This window comes from Schistocerca cancellata, chromosome 4 (genome assembly GCF_023864275.1).
Source record: "Schistocerca cancellata isolate TAMUIC-IGC-003103 chromosome 4, iqSchCanc2.1, whole genome shotgun sequence".
Lineage (NCBI taxonomy): Eukaryota > Metazoa > Arthropoda > Insecta > Orthoptera > Acrididae > Schistocerca > Schistocerca cancellata.
The window spans coordinates 181,160,162-181,186,152 of record NC_064629.1 but is presented as its reverse complement, the minus strand read 5'-3'; positions in this window follow the sequence as shown (position 1 = coordinate 181,186,152).

The window sequence follows — 25,991 nt, the reverse complement described above, 5'->3', positions numbered from 1 at the left end:
CATAATGGAACGTTGTAAGTTTTGCATTGGTATCTAGTTTCCTGGCGCACTTTCTGTTTCGTGCAAACTACATATTCGTGTAATACGTAATGAAATATGAATGTTTTAGTTGGAAAAATTTTTTTCGCTTTGTAATAGATGGCCCTGTAATAGTCACAAACATATGTCTCACAATTTTAGACGAACAGTTGGTAACAGGTAGATTTTTTAAATTAAAATACAGAACGTAGGTACGTTTGAACATTTTATTTCGTTTGTTCCAATGTGATACATGTACCTTTGTGAACTTATCATTTCTGAGAACGTATGCTGTTACAGCGTGATTATCTGTAAATACCACATTAACGCAATAAATGCTCAAAATGATGTCCGTCAACCTCAATGCATTTGGCAATACGTGTAACGACATTCCTCTCAACAGCGAGTAGTTCGCCTTCCGTAATGTTCGCACATGCATTGACGATGCGCTGACGCATGTTGTCAGGCGTTGTCGGTGGATCACGATAGCAAATATCCTTCAACTATCCCCACAGAAAGAAATCCAGGGACGTCAGATCCGGTGAACGTATGGTGCTTCGACGACCAATCCACCTGTCGTGAAATATGCTATTCAATACCGCTTCAACCGCAAGCGAGCTATGTGCCGGACATCCATCATGCTGGAAGTACATCGCCATTCCGTCATGCAGTGAAACATCTTTTAGTAACATCGGTAGAACATTACGTAGGAAATCAGCATACATTGCACCATTTAGATTGCCATCGATAAAATGGGGGCATTCCTGCAAGTTAAGGAGTTAAAATTAAGTGATTATTGGTCCAGAGATACACTTTTGAACACATTAGTTCCCAGTGAAAGCATGTCCCGAGACGTTTTTGTCTACTTCTGAGAATGTTACACTTCAGTGATAACCCTACGAGTACTGGAGGCGACTGTCTATTTAAAATTAGGACGATTGTTGACAAAGTTCGTAAGACGTTCCGTAATTCATTTCGCCCACATCACAACCTTTGTATATATGAAAGTCTCTTGCTGTTCAAAGGTCAAACGGATGTCAACAGCATTTTTTAAAAATAGGATCCCCCATTTTTTATTACATATTGCACCATTAGAAGGCAAATAGCGAAAAAACAATACGTTTCCTCAGATGCAGTGTCTTTCCACTTTGACAGTCGAGAATTCACAGATTCTGTAGTATTTTATCTGGTGTAAATGTAAAAACGATTTGTTTCGTCTGCAATAAATTGCAACAGTTTTTGAGACATAAATATCACAAAAAATGATGTGTGGGTCAGTACCTAATTGACATTTGTGTCCTGGACTCGAGTCATCGAAGTAAGAGTTTAACGGCTGGAAATCGGTTTATTTGCAGTCAAATGTGTCGCTTAAGTGCGCTGTTTTCCGAACTGTTTAACTGTCACTTTTTGATTCCTCGGATTCAGAGGAATTGCTGACTGTAATTCTTGTTCAAAAAAATCTTTCACATTCTGGATTTGTGCATTCTAAATGGTCATGCTCTCCACCGGTCGGTAACAGGGCGAAAAATGGCACTAGCAGTTTCACCTTTAAGTCGTAAGGGAGATTGTAGAAAAATATGCTACAGAACGGAAAAAAGCTGGTAGGGGAAGGCGCTACGATGACAAGAATCCTTTGCGATTCACAGGGAGACATTCTCCGGCTGTTATCATGAATGAACATTCGCAGAAAAGTACGCCAATGCGCAGATGTGTGTGAAGTCTTATAGGACTTAATTGCCAAGGTAATCAGTCCCTAAGCTTACACACTACTTAACCTAAATTATCCTAAGGACAAACACACACAGCCACGCCTGAGGGAGGACTCGAACCTCCGCCGGGACCAGCCGCACAGTCCACGACTGCAGTCCCCAGACCGCTCGGCTAATCCCGCGCGGCTGTAATTCTTGCTCCCCCCTCTGACGTAAAGGGCTGAGGACTACAGCTTCGAGATCCCATTGAAGACTCATCACTGCTAACAACGTCAGACCATTCAAACTCGCCGGCCTTCCTCCCATAATTCCGCATCATACATTGACTTGATGTTCCACTTGTCGCAGCCATCGTGGATTTTCTGTTGCCCAATAGTGCATATTATACCGGTTTACGTTACCGCTGTTGGTGAATGACGCTTCGTCATTAAATAGAACGCGTGCAAACAATCTGTCGTCGCCCCGTAATTTCTCTTGTGCCCAGTGGCAGAACTGTACACGACGTTCAAAGTCGTCGCCATGCAATTCCTGGTGCATAGAAATAAGGTACGGGTGCAATCGATGTTGATGTAGCATTCTCAACACCGACGTTTTTGAGATTCCCGATTCTCGCGCAATTTCTCTGCTACCGATGTGCGGATTAGCCGCGACAGCAGCTAAAACACCTATTCGGGCATCATCATTTGTTGCAGGTCGTGGTTGACGTTTCACATGCGGCTGAACGCTTCTTGTTTCCTTAAATAACGTAACTATCCGGCGAACGGTCCGGACACTTGGATGATGTTCAGGATACTGAGCAGCATACATAGCACACGCTCGTTGAGCATTTTGATCACAATAGCCATACATCAACACGATATCGACCTTTTCCGCAATTGGTAAACGGTCCATTTTAATACGGGTAATGTATCACGAATCAAATACCGTCCGCACTGGCGGAATGTTACGTGATACCACGTACTTATGCGTTTGTGACTATTACAGCGCCATCTATCACAAAGCGAAAAAAGTGGTCCAACTAAAACATTCATATTTCTTTACACACTACACGAATATGTAATAAAAAATGGGGGTTCCTATTTTAAAAAACGCAGTTGATATCCGTTTGACCTATGGCAGCGCCATCTAGCGGGCCAACCATAGCGCCATCTGGTTTCCCCCTTCAAGCTAGACGAGTTTCGTTCTTTGTACTTTTTTCGTTTGATGCTTATTTCGTGAGATATTTGGCCCGGTCACTATCAATGGACCACCCTGTATGCACAATAATACCTGGAAATGATTGGTATGCATCCACCCAAGTATGTTCTGGTGTAGCATCTGAAAGGTGAATCATCCTGCGCTAGGTCCAACGGCACTGCCGCCACTGCCTCCAACAACGCCCCTGGGCATCGGTGGACAGAGGGAATGGGAAGTCAACATGTGAAACAGCGTAACTGTGTGTTTACAGCAGAACAACGTCAACACACTACCTCCAACAGCAATCCATGTTTGCGTGTGTGTGTGTGTGTGTGTGTGTGTGTGTGTGTGTGTGTGTGTGTGTGGAAGCGGTTGTGTTATTTCATTCTGAATGACGTAATGTTCTCCAATTCAATACAGGCTAGTTGCACGCCATATTTATACAGAATAGTAAAAAATATCTGAATTCGGTTTAAACTGGTATCATTTCAGAATCGAAAAACATTGATTGCATATTGACGTAACTATAGGCGAATCATGATATTTTACTGATAAAGGATAAAAAATGGATTCTGTTGGCAATGTGGATGGCATAATTTTTATCTACATGGTTTAAATTAGCTCCTAATGCTAATGCTTGTAGTTTGTCTAATTTTTTTGGTCTGTTTATCGTCCATTTAACATTTTTTTCGACTGTCCTCTCCAGCTGTATGACCTGTCGCCAGTTCACTGCTTTCGACACATATACGATGGCCTGTTTTGGTGGAGAGTGAAAACGTGTTCGTGAAGGATGGTCTGAGGCGCTGTCACCGTTGAAACTGCTTCATATCTCATCGCTACAGGTGCTGTGCGGCTGGATAATCTGAACTTAACCATCAGGGTCGTCCAGACAGCTATATCTGTCTGCTTGCCACCTCCTGTGTCCATCCTCTGTTTAACATTTTACCGCCATACTTTATTATAATTTAAATAAACAATTACTTTTTCTCTATACAGTGGGCCGGATGTCTTACAAGTGGATTTCTTCCATTAGCATGTCGCCTTCCATGCAGAAAAGAAAGTCGCATCCACCTTACCGTCAGCCTTGGTGAATACACGTAGAAGACTGTAATTACAGCCGCACTTTAGAGGTTTTGACTGAAAGCGCTGTCATTTGGAGTCTTTACCGATATGTCTTCGTTATCAGTATGGATAATCGAGTATCTGTGTTTGAAATGTGCAGATTGTTACCTGTCTCTCTATAATTTTAATTTGTAAATCGATTACGCCAACTCGAGCCCATGATGTATTCTGAGCCGTTTACGACACTAGTGGCCATTGCAATTGCTACACCAAGATGAAATGCAGATGATAAACGGGCATTCCTTGCTGAACTGACATATGATTACATTTTCACGCAATTTGGGTGCACAGATCGTGAGAAATCAGTACCCAGAACAACCACCTCTGGCCGTAATAACGGCCCTCATACGCCTGGGCATCGAGTCAAACAGAGCTTGGATGGCGTGTACAGGCACAGCTGCCCATGCAGCTTCAACACGATACCACAGTTCATCAAGAGTAGTGACTGGCGTATTGTGACGAGCCAGTTGCTGGCCACCATTGACCAGACGTTTTCAGTTGGTGAGAGATCTGGAGAATGTGCTGGCCAGAGCAGCAGTCGAACATTTTCTGTATCCAGAAAGGCCCGTACAGGACCTGCAACATGCGGTCGTGCATTATCCTGCTGAAATCTAGGGTTTTGCAGGGATCGAATGATGGGTAGAGCCACGGGTTGTAACACATCTGCAATGTAACGTCCACTGTTCAAAGTGCCCTCAATGCGACCAAGAGATGACAGAGGCGTGTAACCAATAGCACCTCATACCATCACGCTGGGTGATACGCCAGTATGCCGGTGACGAATACACGCTTCCAATGTGCGTTCACCCCGATGTCGCCAAACACGGATGCGACCATCATGATGCTGTAAACAGAACCTGGATTCATCCGAATAAATGACGTTTTGCCATTCGTGCACCCAGGTTCGTCGTTGAGTACACCATCGCAGGGGCTCCTGTCTGCGATGCAGCGTCAAGGGTAACCGCAGCCGTGGTCTCCGAGCTGATAGTCCATTCTGCTGCAAACTTCGTCGAACTGTTCGTGCAGATGGTTATTGTCTTGCAAACGTCCCCATCTGTTGACTCAGGGATCGAGATGTACTGGACGATCCGTTACAGCCATGCGGATAAGATGCCTTTCATCTCGACTGCTAGTGATACGAGGCCGCTGGGATCCAGCACGGCCTTCTGTATTACCCTCCTGAACCCACCGATTCCATATTCTGCTAACAGTCATTGGATCTCGACCAACGCGAGCAGCAATGTCGGTATACGATAAACTGCAATCGTGATAGGCTACAATCCGACCTTTATCAAAGTCGGAAACGTGATGGTACGCATTTCTCCTCCTTACACGAGGCTCCACAACAACGTTTCACCAGGCAAGGCCGGTCAACTGCTGTTTGTGTATGAGAAATCGGTTGGAAACTTTCCTCATGTCAGCGCGTGTAGGTGTCGCCACCGGCGCCAACTTTGTGTGAATGCTGTGAAAGCTAATCATTTGCATATCACGGCATCTTCTTCTTGTCGGTTAAATTTCGCGTCTGTAGCACATCATCTTCGTGGTGTAGCAATTTTAATGGCCAGTAGTGTACTTAGAGAAAAACAAAACATTATATGAATGGGGTAATAGGGCGTTAGGGGGTGTAACGAGTAGATATAAGAAGTGTAGTGGAACACTGGTGCCTTCTGTTGATATAAGACATATTTGCTATACCCCCATTAGTTCTGTGTGTGTGTGTGTGTGTGTGTGTGTGTGTGTGTGTGTGTGTGTCGAAGCAGTTGCGTTATTTCATTCTCCAATCCAATACATGCTAGTTGCAAGCCATATTTATTCGGATCGTAAAAAATAACCGGGTTCGGTGTAAACTGGTATCATTTCAGAATCGAAAAACATTGATTGCATATTGACGTAACTATAGGCGAATCATGAGATTTTACTGATAAAGGATAAAAAATGGATTCTGTTGGCAATGTGGATGGCATAATTTTTATCTACATGGTTTAAATTAGCTCCTAATGCTAATGCTTGCAGTTTGTCTAATTTTTTTGGTCTGTTTATCGTCCATTTAACATTTTTTTCGACTGTCCTCTCCAGCTGTATGACCTGTCGCCAGTTCACTGCTTTCGACACATATACGATGGCCTATTTTGGTGGAGAGTGAAAACGTGTTCGTGAAGGATGGTCTGAGGCGCTGTCACCGTTGAAACTGCTTCATATCTCATCGCTACAGGTGCTGTGCGGCTGGATAATCTGAACTTAACCATCAGGGTCGTCCAGACAGCTATATCTGTCTGCTTGCCACCTCCTGTGTCCATCCTCTGTTTAACATTTTACCGCCATACGTTATTATAATTTAAATAAACAATTACTTTTTCTCAAAACAGTGGGCTGGATGTCTTGAAAGTGAATTTCTTCCATTAGCATGTCGCCTTGCATGCACAAGAGAAAGTCATATCCACCTTACCCTTGGCCTTGGTGAATACCGGTAGAAGACTGTAATCACAGCCGCACTTCAGAGTTTATGACCGAAAGTGCTGTCATTTGGAGTCTTTACCGATATGTCTTTGTATCAGTACGGATAATCGAGTATCTGTGTTTGAAATGTGCAGATTGTTACCTATCTCTCTATAATTTTAATTTGTAAATCGATTACGCCACCTCGAGCTCATGATGTATTCTGAGCCGTTTACTACTACTACTACAGAGAGTGCGTTAGCATTGGGCTAATGCCATCAATCTAGATTCTACGTATTATTTTCTCAGACATACATATTAGATCTATTAGTTCAAACGATATGGAGTCGTCCAACACCTAGAAGGAGTTGTGCGACATAAACGAAAGTTGGAGGGCGTGTTTCTACTTCTGACAGACACTGTCCATTCAAATTTCGTGCCAGTCGCATTAAGAGGCTGCAAATCAGGTTTGCTTTAAATACTTCACGTAACAGTTATGAGCTTTAGTTACCTTTGAGATTGGACGTGATCAGTTGATTTTAGTTAAGAATGCCTTTAAGGCGACTAAGGCGCCAATATCAACACCTCACTGAGTTTGAACAAAGTCGTGTAATAGGGCTATAAGAAGCTGAATGTTCCTTCTACGATGTTGAGAAAGATTTTGTGTTCAGACATAATGACCTTTCTAGACTCTGAGAAGATCATCTGCAGGAACCAGAACGGTTTTAGGAAACAGCGGTCATGCGAGACACAGCTGGCCCTCTTTTTGCATGATCTATAAAAGGCTCTAGATACTGGCTCCCAGGTAGATGCCATATTTCTCGACTTTCGAAAGGCGTTCGACTCAGTTCCGCACTGTCGCTTGCTACAAAAAGTGCGCGCTTACGGTCTATCCAATGACATATGCGGTCGGATAGAAAGTTTTTTAACAGACAGAGAGCAGTATGTCGTCCTGAACGGGGTAACTTCAATAGAAACAATAGTAACTTCAGGTGTGCCCCAGGGCAGCGTAATAGGTCCTCAGCTTTTTACGACTTACATAAACGATCTGGTTGATGGTATTGACAGCGTCCTTAGACTGTTTGCCGATGATGCTGTAGTCTACAGGAAAGTAGTATCACGCGAAAGTTGTAAACAAATCAATGATGATTTGCAGAAAATAAATGCGTGGTGTAATGACTGGCAGTTATCTCTCAATATTAGTAAGTTTAACCTACTGCGTATAACAAGGCGAAAATCCCCATTAATGTATGAGTACAAAATAAATGATCAATTTTTGGAAGCGGTAACATCAGTCAAGTACCTGGGTGTGACTATTCGAAATGATCTCAAATGCAATGATCAGATTACACAAGTAACGGGTAAGGCGAACTCTAGATTGCGGTTTATTGGTAGAATCCTGAAGCGATGCAGTCCTTCAACAAAGGAAATAGATAACAATACGTTAGTTCGTCCAGTCTTAGAGTATTGTTCGTCTGTATGGGACCCTTACCAGCTGGGTCTGATTCAAGAAATTGAGAAGGTCCAAGGGAGAGCGGCAAGATTCGTGACTGGTACATTTAGCCATCGCGAGAACGTTACAAATTTCATAGAAAGTTTGAAGTGGGACACACTTGCAGATAGACTACGTGCTAAACAGAAGGGGTTGATCACTAAATTCCGAAATCCAATCTTCACCGAGGATGTAGAGCATATATTATTACCACCAACTTTCAAATCGCGTAATGATTGTTGTGTCTAGACAAGACAGTCTAGACACAGGGTGAGGTTACCGAAATGGCACGCGTCAACTCACGCCGACTGGCGTGAAGTCTGAAACAGGATACTTTAGAAGGCACTAAAGAAAAGTACGTATCGTATGTTTACTTAACTTTACTTCATCCTTGTGGTACATCGCTATTGACGATACAAGTGAGACTCTCTCCAGATATGGTTAATGGCGCCTTGCTAGGTCGTAGCCATGGACTTAGCTGAAGGCTATACTAACTGTCTCTCGGCAAATGAGAGAAAGGCTTCGTCAGTGTAGTCGCTAGCAAAGTCGTCGTACAACTGGGGCGAGTGCTAGTCCGTCTTTCTAGACCTGCCATGTGGTGGCGCTAGGTCTGCAATGACTGACAGTGGCGACACGCTGGTCCGACATGTACTAATGGACCGCGGCCAATTTAAAGCTACCACCTAGCAAGTGTGGTGTCTGGCGGTGACACTACAATGATCATCATTCAAAGATAAGGGAAATGAGAGCTCGTACTGAGGCGTTCAGACGGTCGTTTTTCCCTCGTGCGATCCGTGAGTGGGACAGAGGGGGGGAGGGGGGGGGTGATATGACTTTGGCGCGAATTGTGTCCTCCGCCACACACCGCTTGGTGGCTAGCGGTATATATATGTAGATGTAGAATGTAGCTACTGTACATTATTGCTGGCAGCTATGGTCACAGAATGCACGGTTGGAAAAAGACCAGGCTCGAGATAGCGCACTACTGGGAGGAAAGACCATTATATTCGGTGTTGGCTCTGGAGCATCATACTGCATCTGCAGCAGCAATCTGAGCAGCAGTTGGCACCATAGTGACTCAACGGACTATTACAAATCGAATGCTTCAAGGACAGCTCCGAGCCAGGCGCTCTGCAGTGTACAGTCCACTGACCCCAAACCTCCGCCACTGGCGACTTCAGTTGTGTCAAGCGAGAGCTCATCGGGTAGTGTGGTGGAGGTCTGTTGTGTTTTCTGATGAAAGCTGGGTCTGCCTCTGTGCCTGTGATGGCCGTGTGTCAGTGAGAAGGAGGCCAGCTGAGGGCCTGCATATAACCTGTCTGCATGCTAGACACACTGGACCTACACCTGGAGTTATGGTCTGGGAGGCGATTTCGTATTAGATTAGATTAGATTAGATTAGATTAATACTAGTTCCATGGATCATGAATACGATATTTCGTAATGATGTGGAACGAGTCAAAGTTTCCAATACATGGCATAATTAATTTAATTTAACAACATACTTAAGTTAATATATCAACTTTTTATTTTTTTGTGTATTTTTATTATTTTTATTTTTTATTTTTTTTTAATATTTTTTTTTCTTAATTTATATCTAAAATTTCCTCTATGGAGTAGGAGTTGTCATTCAGAAATTCTTTTAATTTCTTCTTAGATACTTGTTGGTTATCTGTCAGACTTTTGATACTACTTGGTAAGTGACCAAAGACTTTAGTGCCAGTATAATTCACCCCTTTCTGTGCCAAAGTTAGATTTAATCTTGAATAGTGAAGATCATCCTTTCTCCTAGTATTGTAGTTATGCACACTGCTATTACTTTTGAATTGGGTTTGGTTGTTAATAACAAATTTCATAAGAGAGTATATATACTGAGAAGCTACTGTGAATATCCCTAGATCCTTAAATAAATGTCTGCAGGATGATCTTGGGTGGACTCCAGCTATTATTCTGATTACACGCTTTTGTGCAATAAATACTTTATTCCTCAGTGATGAATTACCCCAAAATATGATGCCATATGAAAGCAACGAGTGAAAATAGGCGTAGTAAGCTAATTTACTAAGAGCACCCTCGTGGTTAACCCACGCTCCCTGACTTCTAATCTGTACATTAGTCTGGTGATTCTACCTGTTTGGTGGCTGAGCCGCGGTAAAAATTGCTGTTTTGAAGAGCGCGCCGCAGCATGTAGTGTGAAGCAGTCGCCCTCCATTTCTTGCGGTGGCGCTGCTGTGGCAATCGCAGCCTTGGTGTCTCCCTCTGGTGGGAAAGGGGAAAGTTGCCTGTTCACGTGCACTTAAGGGGCGCTATGAGCTCGCCAGGTGGTCAGTCGGGGTCAGTCTGGGAGTTGGTGAGTGAGTCGACAGAGTCAGTCAGAAGGCAGACACTCGCATGTTAGTCAGTCAGTCGTCTCTAGGTCTCAGTCGCTGTTGGGTTGTGCACTGGATCGGGTTCGTCGTTACTCCGCTGTTGGACGAGTTGGCAGTCAGCAGCAGGCAGGTCCGCACAGTGCAAGTACGAGCCGGGAATGTGGTCGACGCAGACGGAAGGCCGTTGGTCGATCGGTCGGCTGGTCATTGGATGGCGACGTGTGGTCTGCTAAGCACTGACACCAGTATCAGTCAGGAAGAGTTGGCAGCCAGCAACAGTCGGGTCCGTATGGTGTTAGTATTCGCCGGGACTGCTGTCAGCGAAAGCGGGCTGCTGTTGGTCGTTTGCTCGGCTGGTCGTCTTAGTCGACGACATCTTGGATCCTCAGGATAACCACCATTTTCCGAGTCGGTATGTGGTTGGACCTTGTTGGCTCATTGGAACTGAGCAGCGACGTAGTCTCCACAGTGCGAAGCCAGGCCAGGGCTTTTGGCGGCGGGCACGCGCTGTTGCATTTGGAGGCGCTAGCTGCGAGAGCGACTTTTCGCTTTCCTCCGAAGCAGGATCCTCAAGTTGAGTAATTAGTGACGTCTTTTTAAATCTCGACTGTTACGATTTGTTCGTTATTTGTGGATTGTTGTTTCCTCAGCCATTCACGTGTGTGATAACAAGTGGTGTGTGTTGTTGTCTAGAACCCGCAGCCTTCTTCCGTAGTGATTTGACAGTTGTGACTTGTGTTTTCTGTATTCTTTTAAACTTGTCTGGAGTGGTGTTTGATGCCTTGGTCTTGGTGAGGCCGAGTTAGAAGGTGTAGGTATCTTGGTTTACTCGACATCGGCCGATATTCTCTGTTGTTTGTGCAGTTGGACCTGACGGTTGGAAATCGGTCAGATTGTCGGTCTGAGTGCTAGTATGCCTGTCGTTTGGAGCTGCCTCTGTCATGTTTGTCGGATTCGGTGTGTTAACGAATTTATTGCTTGGAGTGTAATGGCCTAATCCCTGAAATATGTTTTGATCTTCCCTATTATCTTGAGAGGCGGTATCTGTGTACTGTAGAGCATGTTAACTTGTTTGGCCAACCTTGCATAATTTTATATAAGATTGCATTTCATGGGCTTTTATTTAAATCGTTATTTTAGTATATAAAGTTGCCACCCTTTCACTGTAAGACTTTTCTTATAAGTTAAAATCAAGTTGCGGTGGCAAAGTTAATTTTTTAATTTTAGTGTTTTGTACCATTTCCATCCCTCCTACGGGGTGCATAGTTTGTGTGCTTGTGTGAATTGTTAAAACTTTTAGTTTAAAGTAATCTGGTGTGTTGCAGATTTGCACCAGTGTAGTCTTTCATAGGTTATTGTGAGCGGTCGTAACTGCGGCTGTTTCAAAAGGGAGCGGCAAGGTTCTCAGCCTGAAAGCTCATACAGTCAAAAATTAGTTTCTTTCTGCCTCTGAATAAATTGTAACTTGATATTTAGAGGGTACTTTCTGATTATAATTTTAAATCTGTTTCTTAAAAAAAACGCTTTTAGGAATAAAATTGTGAATTTGTGAAAAAGCAATTTGATTATGATTTCATCAGTTACTCCCTGGAAACTACTTCCACGCTCACATAGTGTGATTAAATGTGTTAATGTTCTTGATGAATCTCTAGTAAATAAAATGAAATTTTAAGAATATTCTTTGAAATTAAATCCATGGTTCAGTGGCATTCGTGAAAAGAATTTCAGCAGGTGTTTTCCAACTGGATAAAGCTCACCCACATACCACTACTGTAACCCAACACGCTCTACAGAGTGTCAACACATTGCCTTGGCCTGCCCAATCACCACATCTGTCTCGAGTCGAGCATATATGGGACATCAACGGGCGACAACTCCAGTGTCATCCACAACCGGTATTAACCATCCTTTTATTGATCAACCAAGTCCAATAGGCATGGAACTTCATCCCACAAACTGAACCCAGCACTTGTACAACACAATGCATCACCATTTGCATGCTTGGATTCAGCATTCTGGAGGTTACAATGATTATTAATGTACCATCATTTTACATTTGTAATGGTTTATCTCGCACTTACATTAACCTGCGATCTTAAAATATTAATCACCTAAATGTCTTACTGAGACCAATGTCTTCCCAGAATTTCATTACTCTACATTAATTATTTTTCGGTGTTGCAATTGTTTCTGTCAGTATATCCTAGGGTAGCATTACCATGTTCTTCTACAGGGTGAACATTAATAAAACCGACAGACTGCAGATACAGATTCCTGACAGGAAGAGGAGAAAGAAAGATACGGCGAACATGTGTTCAGAACTGCATCATTGCCACAGTAGATGGCGCTGACGTATGAAACTTCCTCTGACTGTGTACCATATGTTCCTTGTGTGTTGCAGGCAGTGTGATTGACGCAACGTACTGTAAGCAGCAGAATTGTCCGACATTCATGTCAGGAACAAGTCGAGACCCTCACAGACACCTATCACATCACACATTTCAAGCCCTTTTTAGGCCCAATCGTGATCATGGGTCATTTCAGACAGACGAACGTGTAGGGAAGTGGTGGACTGTGCATGCACCAGGTTTGGAGGACCTGGTTCTACAGGATATTGATACACACCCTCGTAAAAGCTCCAGGCAAGTGGCCCGCCAAGACGGTGTAAATGAAAGTGCAATGAAGTTTATCCTGCATGACAACCGCTACTATCCCTGTCACCTGCATCGAGTACAACGATCATCAGCAGCGAATATCTCTCTATGGGAAGGATTCTGTCGAGGGTTTTTGCACCTTACCATCACAATTATGTGACTTCTGCCATCAGCCCTCTTTACTGACGAAGCAACCTTTACCAGAACTGGCATCATCAATCTGCATAAAACTCATCTTTAGACTACAGACACGGCATGTGGTCAGAGGAACTTTCACTCGCCAGCACCATCCACCGTGATGATGATTGTAACGAGACAAGTATACATCACACAGTGTAGGAATTGGTCCATTTCATTTCGTAGAAGTTATTTCGTTATTCTCTGTTATAACTTAAAAAATACGACCAGTAGCACGGCGGTTTAAAAACCTGTATAAAGCAAGTAGTGAGATGATACAGCTCTGAGGGTGCATATGCCATCTAACGCCAGCAGGTATAGTAAGGCAGCTCGTCGCTGTAAGGTGCTGCCACCAGCCCTAGAAGTACGCAACCAATAATCTGTAAATGTATTTTAAATGTATAGCTGTAAATAATGCTTTTTTGTATTAATCTCTCTATATTGTTAAGTAGATCTTAATTTTAAAAGTATTATGAACCTTTGTAACTAAAGCTGTAAAGAGCCATGGCTTTAGGCTTAAGTTAAAATCTACAAGGACTTCCCCGTGGAAGGTTAAGATGGGGGAAACTTTGCAAAAGGAAGTTCCAGAACAGTTCTCTTTGTGAGTGGGAAGGGTTGTAAAGAAACGTGGGGTGTGGTGCCCGCATATTGTATTGTGCGGTGATTAAAATGAGCAGAATCATTGTTAAACGGCCTCGGATGGACGGGAAATTATTGCTACAGATAATTCTACAGTATTAAGCAAATATTCGTCAAACAAGCAGAAGTGGCAATGTCATTGCGAGGCCCATTGGGAAGTCGTTGTTTGCTGTGAAGGAGGTAGTTACTACGTTTCAGCATTACCGACTGTACTGGCCAAATATTACGATGAAAATACGACTTGGAAGCCCCTGTGTAAAAGCTGCTAGACCATCCATCAGCAGTAAAATCTCGTCAGAGGGTGCAATACGTTGCTGAACACCCCAACAGGACTAAAGAATTTATTACTATGGTGAAGTTCAGATACTGTATTTTTCATAACGACGAAACATATTGTAAAAGTCATGATTTGTCGTCCTCTTGTACAGGCTAAGTAATGCAAGTTAAGTGAGTAAAAACAACAAGCTTTATCACAGTATTGTTATTTCAATAGATGTTTGGTATGTCCTTTACATATACTGTGACATTTAATCAGCAACATTTTCAGATCATAAGCTGGTTGTACGTAGGCCTATATAAAGTGCTTAAAATTACTATTGTCATACTAAGCAAAGCACCAGATTGTGTACAAAGTACCAGCAATTTTATTACATCGACAAATATATTAAAAGCAGTTGCAGAAGAACACAACAAAAGGTATTATGCACATTTTCATTAAACTTAACTGCAAAAATATTATTACTGTGGTGTCCATAACATATGATTTTAATGATTGATGGTGTGTGACTAACTAAATTTATGTTTCAAAAAAAGTGCAGGGAAGTGGTTTTGTTACATTGCATTGAAGTACTATCAGTTCAAAAATTTTGCATGTTAAAAATTATCATGAAACATCAGCATAAAAAAAAACATTTTCAGTCAGTGATCGATTTTGTGTAAAGATAATGTTAAAGAAATATGTTTGTTAGTTACAAAAGTTACACATAACACCACCACAGTAGCTGTGCATCTTCAATGCTTAGCAGGATCTTTTCACTCAACAATTCAATGTTATTATACATAAAAGTGTCTCAGGTTTAAAATAGATTTGCTCCATACTGATAAATGTGTCATTTGCTGCGGTAACTAAAGTAATACATGTGTAGGATCCATATTGTCCATATGTAGTGTATGTCACTATTTCAAAGTGATTATGACTTATATGTGTGCTCTCCTACACCTTTTTTGCTTGTCAAGTTACTATATCGGTGCCAATTATTCAAAATTTAAGATAGTGTGATAAGAGCTTTGCTCTGCAGTGCTTAGAGTGATTAGTGAAAACAACACTGAGGCCTTACTGCACGCTAGTGTCCGCCCATTATAATTATGTGTCTGATCGCCAACCATCGTCCTCCTACCAGTTTCTGTATAATTTTTTCCTCCTACCAGTTTCTGTATGATTTTTCCACATGTAAAGTCTTTCAAATGTATTGCGTCATGTTGTAATGGAAAACACCACCAGAGTGCACGGTAACTGTTTGTTAATTCACACACACTGCTGTCGGAGATCTAACGATATCTGAGAGCTGGATTCGTGGTAGAATCTTAACGTCCAACATCTGTTGATATTATTGCAAAGAGTGCAAGTATGGAGTGTTTTTGCTACTAAAGCATGCATTTTTTGTTAACAAGACTTTGTATGCAGCAGCTTGCAGATGCATAATGGAAATAACTTTGTGCGTTTTTATCCCTCTGGCTGTTACTGGTCTTTGCCAGGTGGCACACAGTGTCAACAGTATCAGTCGCCAGTCGCCAGTTTCCACCGGCAGCACATGGGCTATCCTTGGATCCTGTTTCTCTATGGCTGCTAGAGCATCCCATCTTAAGAGACGGTGCTAGTTATCAGATGAAAACTGTTGGAAAAGAATTGTGGACCGTTACTCCTAGCAAGGCACAAAAGTTGGTGATTCCCCTTCATTTTTCAGCTTTGTGCAGACTGCTTCCCGAGCTTTCTGTCAACCAATCTCCACACATTGACTTGGTGGGCCTTGAGACTCACCTGGTAAAGATTGCGTCGGCATCGAGACACACCAGTGTTGAATTTGTATCTGTCCTGAGACGCCATGACCGGCCTCATTTGAACTCTTCTGTTGGGAGAGTTAATTTGGAGTTGGAACGGCTGCTTGGGTCGGGTGCGGGGGCTCATATTGGTGTGGTTCCTGTTGATTCTCTCAGTAGGTGGGACTATACCAGGCACGGCCTACATCTCAACAGGAAAGGGAAGGGGAAACTGGCTGGGGTAATAGCAGGAAATTTAAGGGGGGGAGGCACTGCCATGAATGGTAAAATGCCAGTGGTTACAGGTGTTGGAGCAGCACCTTTTTTAGGATAGGTAAGACAGAAAGATGTCAAGTTCTACGAGAGGTCAGGATTGAAACAAATCTTCAGTTTAGGAAAGAAATTAAACAGCACAATTCTAGCACATTGGATCACCAATCACAGCTGTCAATTATAAATTTTCACCAATCACCAGAAATTTTATCTCCACCAAGTTGTATCTCAGTCCTAGGTAATTGCATTGATGAATTAAAGTCACCCAACCCAGTTGACATAATCTGCCTCTCTGAACACCATGTGACCACTGGTATAGCAACTAGGCCTAAGCACAATGAGAAACTCAGACAGGAGAGTACTGCAAATGTTAGAATAAGGAAAGGTTCTCATAAAAGTACAATTAAAAATAATGTAAGTATATTTCATCAAAATATTGGGAGTTTAAAGAATAAAATAGATGAGCTTCTGGTTTGCTTAGAAGATTTAGAAGCTGAGGATGAAATAGATATACTATGCCTGTCTGAGCATCACATTGTTACTGATATGGATAAGGTAAATGTAAGTGGATATAAGCTCTCTGCACATGTAATGAGAGAAAATAATGGAGAAAGGAGGAGTTGCCATATATGTCAAAAGTCATCATTGTGCAAAAAGTATAGAAACAAAAAAGTTTTGTGTAGAGAAACACATAGAAGCATGTGCCTGTGAGCTTAAATTAAATAAAGGCACATTTATAATTGTAACTGTATATAGGTCCCCATCAGGAAATTTTCATCTATTTCTGAAAAATTTGGACTCCTTGTTGTGCTATCTGTCAGACAGGGGGAAGCAAATTATTATTTGTGGGGACTTCAATGTAGATTCTCTGAAAGAGGGTAATAGAAAAAATGACCTTGAAGTATTACTCGGTTCTTTCAATTTGACACCCGTTATTGATTTTCCTACTCGGGTGGTAAAGGATAGCAGCTCACTGATAGATAACTTCTTTATAGACCAAGATAAGTTTAACCAGATAAATGCTCAGCCTGTTGAGAATGGTCTTTCTGATCATGGTGCACAGCTAGTTACAATATATGACATAGCTCCATTCAGCAATACTAAACAGTCCTCCAAAGTAGTACGTTCAGTCAACAATTTAACAATTGCAAATTTCAGGGAAAGCCTACAGCAGTTAGACTGGGATGAGGTGTACCGTGAACCTGATGCCAATTTAAAATATAATATATTTCATGACATTTTTGTAAATGCATTTGAAAACTGCTTCCCCAAGAAAATAGTTAAATATACTCATAAGAAACCTTGTAACAAACCATGGCTTACTAAGGGTATAAAAATATCTTGTAACCGGAAAAGGGAAATGTATCTGACAGCAAGAAAGAGTAGTGCCCCAGAAACTATCAAACATTATAAAAACTACTGTGTTATATTAAGAAAAGTTATTAAAAAATCCAGAAGTATGTGTATCATGTCTGAAATCAGCAACTCTGATAATAAAATTAAAACAATTTGGAATATTATTAAAAGAGAAACAGGTCAACCAAGAGCACAGGAAGACAGTATTACCATCAAATTGAATGAAAACTTTACGAACAAAAAGTCAGAAGTTGAAAATATTTTTAATAATCATTTTCTAAATGTTGTGGATATAGTAGGATCCAGGTTTTCATTAGAAGATGCTAGGCTGTTAATGGAAGAGGCCATACCTATGCAATTTGATACAATTGAAATCTCACCCACTTCTCCCTCTGAAATTAGGAAACTTGCTTAAAAGCAAAAACTCACATGGAATTGACGGCATTTCCAGCAAAATACTAAAAGCTTGTTCTCAACAGATAAGTAAGATTCTCAGCCACCTGTGTAATAGCTCTCTGGAACAGGGTATTTTCCCTGATAGACTGAAATATGCTATTGTTATACCTTTGCATAAAAAGGGGGATAGATCTGATGTCAACAATTACCGTCCAATCTCCCTTCTAACAGCTTTATCCAAAATTTTTGAGAAAGTAATGTATTCAAGAGTAGCTTCACATATCTGTAACAAACAAGTACTAACAAAATGTCAGTTTGGTTTCCAGAAAGGTTTTTCAACAGAAAATGCCATATATGCTTTCACCAATCAAATTTTGAATGATCTGAATAACCAAACACCACCCATTGGGATTTTTTGTGATCTCTCAAAGGCTTTTGATTGTGTAAATCATGAAATTCTGCTAGACAAGCTCAAGTACTGTGGCATGAGTGGGACAGTGCACAAATGGTTTAATTCGTACCTAACTGGACGAGTGCAGAAAGTTGAAATAAGTAGTTCTCATAATATGCAAAGATCAGCACATTCCTCAAACTGGGGAACTATCAAGAATGGGGTTCCACAAGGGTCAGTCTTGGGTCCTTTGCTGTTCTTAATATATATTAATGACTTGCCATTCTATATTCATGAAGAGGCAAAGTTAGTTCTCTTTGCTGATGATACAAGTATAGTAATCACACCTGACAAACAAGACTTAACTGATGAAATTGTCAGTACTGTCTTTCAGAAAATTACTAAGTGGTTCCTTGTAAACGGACTCTCACTGAATTTTGATAAGACACAGTACATACAGTTCCGTACAGTGAATGGTATGACACCATTAATAAATATAGACCTTAATCAGAAGCATATAGCTAAGGTAGAATATTCAAAATTTTTAGGTGTGTCCATTGATGAGAGATTAAATTGGAAGAAACACATTGATGATCTGCTGAAACGTTTGAGTTCAGCTACTTATGCAATAAGGGTCATTGCAAATTTTGGTGATAAACATCTTAGTAAATTAGCTTACTACGCCTATTTTCACTCGTTGCTTTCATATGGCATCATATTTTGGGGTAATTCATCACTGAGGAATAAAGTATTTATTGCACAAAAGCGTGTAATCAGAATAATAGCTGGAGTCCACCCAAGATCATCCTGCAGACATTTATTTAAGGATATAGGGATATTCACAGTAGCTTCTCAGTATATATACTCTCTTATGAAATTTGTTATTAACAACCAAACACAATTCAAAAGTAATAGCAGTGTGCATAACTACAATACTAGGAGAAAGGATGATCTTCACTATTCAAGATTAAATCTAACTTTGGCACAGAAAGGGGTGAATTATACTGGCACAAAAGTCTTTGGTCACTTACCAAATAGTATCAAAAGTCTGACAGATAACCAACAAGTATTTAAGAAGAAATTAAAAGAATTTCTGAATGGCAACTCCTTCTACTCCATAGAGGAATTTTTAGATATAAATTAAAAAAAAAATATTAATAAAAAATAAAAATAAAAAAAATAAAATAAAAATAAAAAAACAAAAAATGAAAAAGTTGTTATATTAACTTAAGTATGTTGTTAAATTAACTTAATTATGTCTTGTATTGGAAAATTTGACTCGTTCCACATCATTACGAAATATCGTATTCATGATCCATGGAACTAGTATTAATCTAATCTAATCTAATCTGTTGCACAACAGAAGACTAGTCAGTATTTCTAGGGTTGTCTGCAGGCTTACAGTGGAGTCTTTGACCACTCGCTTCCTGGGTCTATAGCGGCGTACATCATCACGTCATTAATACGGTGCTGATTGCACTGTTACCAGGCACGTGCAACTCGCGTTTCCAGTGGTCATTGTGCTTGTATTGTTCACATTTTTGAATCACATTGGTAATTGGTCTTTGGATGATAAACTTACCAGCAAATGGTGCTCAGTTTCTAAATTCATATTTTATAGAATCATGATCTCAGTAAGTCTATGACTTTGCATATAGGAAGAGCTTATTTTTCTGCTGCACTGTGGCCATTGCTCAGTCACATCTGTGTGTGTGGCGAGGTCATATAGAGTTTGGATTATTTCCGCATCTACACTCATACTCGTAAATTAAGGATAATACTTATACATGGTGAAACATTGCTCTGGTGGGCAGTTTGCGGGTTTAAACCACCTCGGTGTATGACCATGCAGTGCATTTGAGCTGCGGTCGTCGCACGGTGGCCCTGGCAGCAGTCCACATACGCAGAGGTGTGTTGGTGCATGTCAGAGTACAGTGCGGCGAGTAAGTGTGCAGACGTTTTCAGACATGTTAATGGTGACTGTGTGTTGAAAATCGCTCAAAGAACACATGTTGATGACGTTATGATGGGTAGAATACTAGGGCGACTGGAGGCTGGTCAAACACAGCAGGTCATAGCACGGGCTCTCCATGTGCCACAAAATGTGATCTCAAGATTATGGCAACGATTCCAGCAGACAGGAAACTTGTCCAGGCGCTCCAGTATGGGACATCCACAGTGTACAACACGACAAGAAGACCGATATCTCACCATCAGTGCTCGAAGATGGTCACGGAGTAATGCAGATGGCCTGGCTCGGGACCTTACCACAGCCACTGGAACGGTTGTCTCCAGACGCACAGTCTACAGACGACTGAACAGACATGGTTTCTTTGTCCAGAGACCTGCAAGGTGCATTCCACTGTCCCCTGGTCACAGGAAAGCCCGTAAAGCCTGGTGTCAAGAATACAGTACATGGTCATTGGAACAGTGGTCCCAGGTTATGTTCACGGATGAGTCTAGGTATAGTCTGAACAGTATTCTCGCCAGGTTTTCATCTGGCATGAGCCAGGAACCAGATACAAACCCCTTAATGTCCTTGAAAGGAACATGTATGGAGGTTGTGGTTTGATGGTGTGGGGTGGGATTATGGTTGGTGCACGTACACCCCTGCATGTCTTTAACAGAGGAACTGTAACAGATCAGGTGTATCGGGACATCATTTTGCACCAGTATGTCCGCCTTTTAAGGGGTGCAGTGGGTCCCACCTTCCTCCTGATGGATGATAACGCACGACCTTGAAACAGAAGATATCAGGCGAATGAAGTGGCCAGCCCATTCTCCAGACCTAAGCCCCATTGAGCACGTCTGGGATGCTCTCGGTCAATGTATCGCTGCACATGTTTAAACCCCAATTACACTTCAGGAGCTCCGACAGGAACTGGTGCAATAAAGGGAGGCTATAACCCAGCAGCTGCTCGACCACTTGATCCAGAGTATGCCAACCCATTGTGCGGCCTTTGTATGTGTGCATGGTGATCACATCCCATATTGATGTCAGGGTACATGCGCAGGAAACAGTGACGTTTTGTAGCACATGTGTTTCGGGACGGTTTTCTCAACTTATCACCAATACCGTGGACTTAGAGATCTGTGTTGTGTATGTTCCCTATGTGCCTATGCTATTAGCACCAGTTTTGTGTAGTACCATGTGGTGTGGCACCACATTCTGTAATTATCTTTTATTTATGAGCATGAGTGTATTTATGAGTCTTACAGTGATGCCACGCTGTAATAATGCGAGAGTTACATGTCTGGCAGATCTAGCCCATGGTCGACATGGTCCTAGGTTTGTATTTTTTCCACTGAAATTTTTCATTTGATATACTAGGTATGGTTCACATATAGTACAGGATATGTCAGTTGTACCAGTCCTGCTCATGTTTGAGGGATAGGGAGGGATGTGCTTGGCATTTAAGGTGTTAGCGACATTTATCTGCAAAGACTTTGAAAAGCTTTTGCTGTGGCAGGATGCCATCTCCCTGAATGATTGAGCGCCATTTGTGACAGGTACTAGGTCGAAGGTGATTACACATTTCATTGTGCAAATTTCTCTACCAGAGCTGGGGAGATGTCTGGCCTAGTGTTAGACAGATATGTGGATGTCTCCCATTCATGACCTGGTGGCCATGATCAGATGATGAGTTCCATATCCTACCAGCATCTCACATGACTTGTTCGACCTGCAAATGCTGGGGAGAGTTACTCATAACCGTAGTGTGTACTAGTCTTTGATATTCCCACCAATGTGTTGGCACCTTTTTGCCATTATTACCACAGGTGGGAAATCTCTCAGCCAGAACTAATATAGCAGCAGAGCCAACCACCAACAGCATCTTCCTCAGTAATTGTTGGGTACTATGTCTGCAGACATCAGCGTTCATGGCTACACATCCACACATCAGAGTGTGACAGATGATCTGCTCTTCAGCAGGCGAGATGATTTTCGTGGCGGTTGGTGAGATACTGCTCTGTATCTTTGGTTGGAGGCATTAGAATTTTAATATGATGCCACATAACCTGGTAGTATAGTGTTGTCTGGCATTTCGTATACAATACCTTTGGTTAGAAATCAATAGTGCTTATAGAATTCTGTATGGTATCACTATTTCTACCGATACGTTCATTTCTAACACTATGGCATCACACACTAGTAATGAAGTATTGGCTAAGCAGTGATACATAAATTGGGACCAAAGCTGACAACAACATGACATTGACACAATGTGATGCGATGTTGTGATGTGAATGCCCCAACACAACGTGTCATGTCACCATTACATGACGGTGTGGAATGATGTGATGCAGTGTTGACACACAAGACATGTAACTGGGTACAACGCAAAAAATTGTGGAATATATGTAAAACTGAGAGTACCTACATATTACCTGTCTGGATGTAGTGTGTGGTGGTGCCTCAAAATATTAATCTATTACTAATAAAGAGATTTTGAGTGATGTAATTTGTTATTGACAAACAGACTTGGCATATCTCTATGGTAGCCAGCTCCAGAGTGTAACAGTTATATAAAAGATGGAATTCTGCAGCAGTGTCAGTGATACCTAATTCTCCATTGTGATTGCCTGAAAGTATCATGACGTCGACGTGACATTGATAACAGGCTTGCGTAATTGGACCAAGTATGTATGACTTTGGAAAATACGAAAAATATGTAAAACAGAGTACTTACATATCTTCCTAGCTTAGATCTCTGTCGGTGCCATGTAATATTGTTATTAAAAAACAGACACATTTCTCCCAATGCTGTCCAGCTCCTGAGTAACCCTTCCCACACAAGTGTCACACTTATAAAAGATTAAGGTGTGGAGGGGTGCGTGATCCTCATTGGTCCACAGCAGAGTGGAGAGGGTTGTGGCCATTTTTATGTCACATGACTGGTTACGTCATGACCTCGAATTTAAGTGGCACAATTGCCCTGTTGATTTCCTGGGTGGCCTTGATCAATTCATGGTGGTTCCAAGGGGAGAGGATTGGAGGCACTGAGCAACCCAAGTGTGTCACCTGACACTGAATGTGTAACCTAATACCCTCTTATCTTATCAAAGGTATGTGCCTGTTCTCTCCTCGGCATCCAACTTGTGAGGACACCCAATGTCGTCACCTGAAGGCTGGCCTGTGATGCCCCTATCTGTTGACCAGCAGAATGCTGGAGAAATACGGACATGGAACTATTAGGACAGCAGGGTTTGCCCAAGATTTGTGGACACCACCTGAGGGGAATTTCTGCTGGCCTGAAGGTCACGTGTCATGTGTCTGCTAATGGTCAGATGGAGCCTGCAGGTGTTGCAGAATCTGTCAGAAATATCTGTGGCCCTCGCAAAAACGCTCTATCATAAAAATGATGAAGCGTATTTAGGCTGATTTTAAACACACCAGAATGGTAAATAATTTTCACAGTAAAAATCATATGCCAAGTGAGATGGGAATCAGTTTGTGTTAATCATAACAATTAAAGAATGTTTCATGCATTGGAATAGTGTCACTCAACAGTTTAATGTGGAAACTAGATGGTTGGAGCTTGGTTCAGTAGAGCTATATCAGTGAACCATGGGATTTTACCTACTGAAGTTGGAAATAGCAAATCTCCACAACACTCACACATCGCTCGAGTGGTAGAGGAGGGGATATGATAACCATCTAATGCTTGAGGGATGGGGGAGCGGAGCTTGTGTCCGCATATCTCGGGACACCAACCAGAAGGGCAGTGGGCAGCAATGACCTGTACTCGTTATGTTAGATATTTTTCAGGGGTGCCAAAGTTGCAGCTTCAAGATAGCACCTGTGCACATCAAGTTCTTTTCTGATACTATTTCTCACCAATAATTGTTTAAATGGAAAATCGCTGCTTCAGCAGTTGACGTCAATATGTTCATGAAGAACCTAGAAAATGTTACAGCAACAGTTTTAAATGATACAAGAATAGAGTGAATCAGACAATTTGGGACTAACAATGCATCCTTATTGTATGAATCGCAGTATGTAGTAGTTGGCTGCACTTCGTAATCCTGTACACTATTATACGTTATCCAACCAAGATATTCTTCTTCGCCCTTTTCTTCTTTTACCCTTGATCTTTCCTTTTATAAAGTATGTATTGGATGTTCTGTAAGATATGTGGTAGGTATTCAGTTTTTCTTCATTTAAACTGGTTAATATTTCTTGCTTTTGTGTACTCTTTGCAACATTTCGGTTTTAGTTATCCTTGCTGTCCCTGTGCGACAGTGCCTGCCTGCATTGTCCCTTAAGTCCTAAGAGTCTCGATGATCACAATCTTGTAGAACAGCTGTAAACTGATTCCCAGGAATTGTGTTAGTGATGTACGCTACACAAATTTTCAAGTAAGGTGTTTTTTTTCCCTTATTTATAAGGGGTGATCAAAAAGTTTCCATTTGAAGGCGTTGCTGCAGCGTATACATAGTGTGATTCCGAAGCGGGTATATAAGCATCGACATGTACACACGGCATTAGTGTGGCATTTGTGTACGCGCTAACTGCGGAAACATGGACTATGGTGACATAATTACCAAATCCGTCCAAACATGACCAACATGCATTATTATTTTCTTGGCTGCTCGACAACAAACATCGGAAGACATCCATCAGAGACAGAAGAATGTGTGTGGGGAAGCATGTCTGTCGAAAACCACAATTGTGGAATTGTGCGTCAAGTTCCCTGCTGATTGCGACAAGAGGTGCTGCTGCTTCATGATAATGCATGTCTCCATATCGCAACTGTAATGCAGAAGTTACGACAAATGAAGTGGGAGACACTCGAGCATGTGTCCTATAGTCCTGATCTCTCTCCATGTGATTATCAAGCTTTCGGTCCCTTAAAAAAGGCCTTGAAGGGTCAACAACTCCTGTCCGACGAGGATGTGTAGCAAGCAGTTAACGACACAGCAGGACATAGTGTTTCACCAAATGGGTATCTTCAGCCTGGTGCATTGGTGGGCTGACTGTACAGGGTGGCAGCAAGTCAAGGAATATTTTAAGGAATTGGTTTAACAAATTTTATTTCAAAGTTCCCAGTCAAATCTTTACAGGTTTTCTCCCAGAGCAACTTCCGCTGTGCCTACATGGCACAAGTGCACAAGTTGCTTGCCTGTGATAACCGAGACAGTTCTGTCCATTTAAAGCTGCTGACAAGAGATGCCTTAAGCCCTCTGCTGAAACTGCTATCAATTTCACGCCATCGGTTTTAGCCAATAGTGTGTGTGGGATACAGGTCACGTTTGTGAACGCTGCAGGATTCTGCAGTGCAGAACTCGATTACCTCGCTCTCTTGTGATCCAGACTGCGAGCGGAACAGATGTCTTTTTGGGAGGCAGAGCCTCTGGCTCTGCATTCCCTGACCGGCCATTGACATCAATTAACATGAACTGCCTCCCCTTCCGTTGCCCATTTCAATTAAGTTTTTTTGCCCTCTAGACTGGCCTAAACCTGGTAACTTCTGACCATAGGCACGCCCTTTGTACACAGTACACTGAAATATCTTCTCTTTATTTTATCTAATTTCCTATTCTGACATTTAACGGCAGCCTTGGATGCCCACTTACAATTCCTGACCATTTGATCTCCTATACACTGTCGTCGTAAGCAGAATCCGACAACCTTTCCCCTCATCCCTTCCCATGTAATGACTCCCTCAATGTTCACGACACTTTTGTCTGATTGGCATACAGAGTCTGGAATTTACGGCCTTTGAATGAAACTTTCTGATCCTC